General features: G+C 44.7%; 1 non-coding gene across 1 annotated transcript; it reads right to left on the minus strand.

Annotated features, from left to right (window-relative positions):
* Positions 1-694: 694 nt before the first annotated feature.
* Positions 695-796, minus strand: LOC130044547 (U6 spliceosomal RNA). Its single transcript, XR_008795410.1, has one exon. It is a non-coding gene; the product is annotated as a U6 spliceosomal RNA (small nuclear RNA).
* Between the last annotated feature and the right edge of the window lie 2104 nt (positions 797-2900).

Here is a 2900-nt window from a genome sequence, read left to right on the forward strand (position 1 = left end):
TGCTCTGAGGTTTGGCACCAAGTAGCCGGCAGGTGGGTCTGGGGGTGTCAAGAGGCCAGAGTCCTATTAGCATCAGTCCCCTTTCCTGGAGGAAGAGAACAGGGAAGATCTTCCTGCACCCCCAAAGCCAGGAAAGGAACCAGAGAGACCCATCTGGATGAGGTCAGGCACCTGGTCATTGTATACTGTTGTCCGGAACAGCTCAGCAAAGTGCCAGCCAGGGAGCAGGCTTGTGAGGGGTCAGTTGCGGCAGCCCGCAGCCTGCGCCTCGGTCAGTCTGTGTCAGAACATCTCAGGGCCAGAGCCACAGCACAGCAGACAGGGCACCTGCTGACCTGAGTTCAGTCCCAGCACCCCATGTGGTCCCTGAGCCCCACCAGGAGTGATTCCTGAGTGCAGAGCCAGGAGCAAGCCCTGAACATTGGCAGGTGTGGCCACCGTCCCCCACAAAAGGCACATTTTAGACTCTTAGTAAGAGAATCACAAACACCCAAAGGCAGTAGAAGCGAGCAGGAGACCTTCTGCAGCAGGAAGCTTGACACTGGTGCGTCTGCGGATAAGTCAGGGGACACTAGGACAGTGGCCAAGGGAAGGTGCCCCAGAGGCAGGCTGGTGCAGGACTGACCACAGGTTGGCTCATGCAAGGCAAGCCTCATCTTATCTCTGGACTATCTTTCTGACCCCCTCTCTTTTTTAATCACTGGAACATTTCAGGAATTTTCATGTCATTCTTGCATGGGCCACACTAATCTTCTATGTATTGTTCCAATCTACTATGTGTGGCCAGAGCAGGCATGAACCAATTGCTTCAATTCTCTAGCTAGAAAAGTATTGCTGGTTCAATTGATAATTCTGCTTCAATTTTGGACCAACCAGCTAGTTTCTACTGCTGAACTATCTCACAGTCCAACCAGCAACTGTAAAAAGCAAAGTGAATGAGGGTTCCAGTTTCACCAGATCGTCACCAACATTCCCTTCCTGTTCTTGTTGTAGCCGTCATAGTAGGTGCGCTATGGTTTTGATTTGTCTTGCTCTAATGAATAACGGTGCTGAACGCTTCTTTATGCACTTACTGATCATTTTTCTATCATTTTTGGAGAAATGTGCTTTGAGCTCTTTGCTCTCTGGTGGCTGGTTGGTTGTTTTTTGGCCACTCACAGCTGTCTGTTCTGGGGCACTCCCGGTGGGGTATGGGAGACTAGAGTCAGTGTCAAGGATGGAACTAGAATCTGCTCCACACAAAGCAAGTCCTTCATCAAGTTAATAAAGTCTGTTCTACAAATTACATAAAATGTAGCTGTAGCCAACTACATGCATTCTTTTGAAGAGATTCATATCTTAATGAAAAGTAGAAGTAAATAATATCAGAGAGGTTTTTTTGTGTGTGATGTACACTTGTAATGTCGATGTCTGTTTTAGAGGATTATGTGTTATCAAATCCAGAATGTAGAAAATTCTAATTCATCCATATATGTTTGTGCTCTTTCTAAATCTCCTTTCTCACATTTGTTAAATAAAAACCATTCATTTCACCAAAAAAGCCCTTTGTTTGCTTTGGGGGCCACTTTTTCTGTTGTTGGGGATTGAACCCGGAGCTCCTGTGTGGTAAGTATGAGTTCTAGTCCTTTCAATCAATCCATGCCTCCATTTACTTATAACTTCTTTCATTTATTTCAGTCACATTTAGTTGTGGGTGGAGAGGGCTTGAGTCACGCCCAGGAGTGTTTGAGGGATATTCCTTTATCTCTGCTCAGGAGTGACCCCTCTCCATGCTCGAAAAAACTGTATGTGTTGCTTGGGATTTGAAGCAGGAACTAGCTGCATGCAAGGGAACTGCTTTAACCCCAGTATTACCTCTCCAATACTATATCACCCATTTTTAAAGTTCAAAAAAAATTTTTTTTGCAATTTTCAGTCAGAATATACAGTTTAGATAGTTTAAAAAAGGCTTTTTTTTTTTGGTAGGTATTGGTCCACATAGAGATGCTTAGGGCTTACTTCTGCCTCTGTGCTCACACAGTGCTCGGGGAACCATGTGGGGTACTGGGCGTCAAACCCTGGGTCCGCGGCATGCAAGGCAAGCAAACACTCTACCAGCTGCACATAAGACTTTGTTTAGAGGCCTTAGCCCCTAAACAAAATCTTATATATACTTTAAAAGATTACAAGTAATCTTTTAAAAGGGAGTTCAGAGACTGACGCAATAGTACAGTGGGTAGAGAGCTTGCATTGCATGTGGCTGGCCAGGGTTTAATACCATATGGTCCCCGGAGCACCATAAATATAGAGCCAGGAGTAATCCCTGAGCATTGCCGGGTAGGACCCAATACCAAAAAAAAAAGAAATATAAGAGAGTTTAGAGGAAAGAAGCTGCATCTGAGATTGTTTTCTTTAGTTTGAAGGGCAAACATTCCTTTGATTGTTTTCTCAACATTCTATGTTCTTTTTCTCCCATGTTAGAAATAACTGATTTTTACCTTGAGACAGAATTCTTCTAAGAAAATATTTTCCTTTCCACATCCCTTCTCACCATAAATATGTATGTTAATCCTAATATGCAGTTATGTTTCTTTTTCTATTAACTTCAATTTTATAAAGCACTTAGAACTCCTTTTGTCTCCTAAGCCTGAATTTCCTAACGTTAAAACTATAACTGGCATAGGACAGTGGCCCCTCGCCATTGCCCACTCCCTGGGACTGAGGAGGAGCCAGCCAACCTGCCCCTGTGGGTGGTAACTGGGTGGTAACGGGGTGCCAGAGGAAGGGTCAGCAGATGTAGTGCAGGAGGTGGCACCATGGTGACCAGGGCATAGAGCCGGGGACAGGAGGGTGATTCCAATTCTCTCTGTCCTTTTCATCTTTTTCTTTCCAGATTTTGCTATCAGAGAGATTAGTGTTCT

The sequence above is a fragment of the Sorex fumeus genome, unplaced genomic scaffold, assembly GCF_029834395.1.
Source record: "Sorex fumeus unplaced genomic scaffold, SorFum_2.1 ptg000122l, whole genome shotgun sequence".
NCBI lineage: Eukaryota > Metazoa > Chordata > Mammalia > Eulipotyphla > Soricidae > Sorex > Sorex fumeus.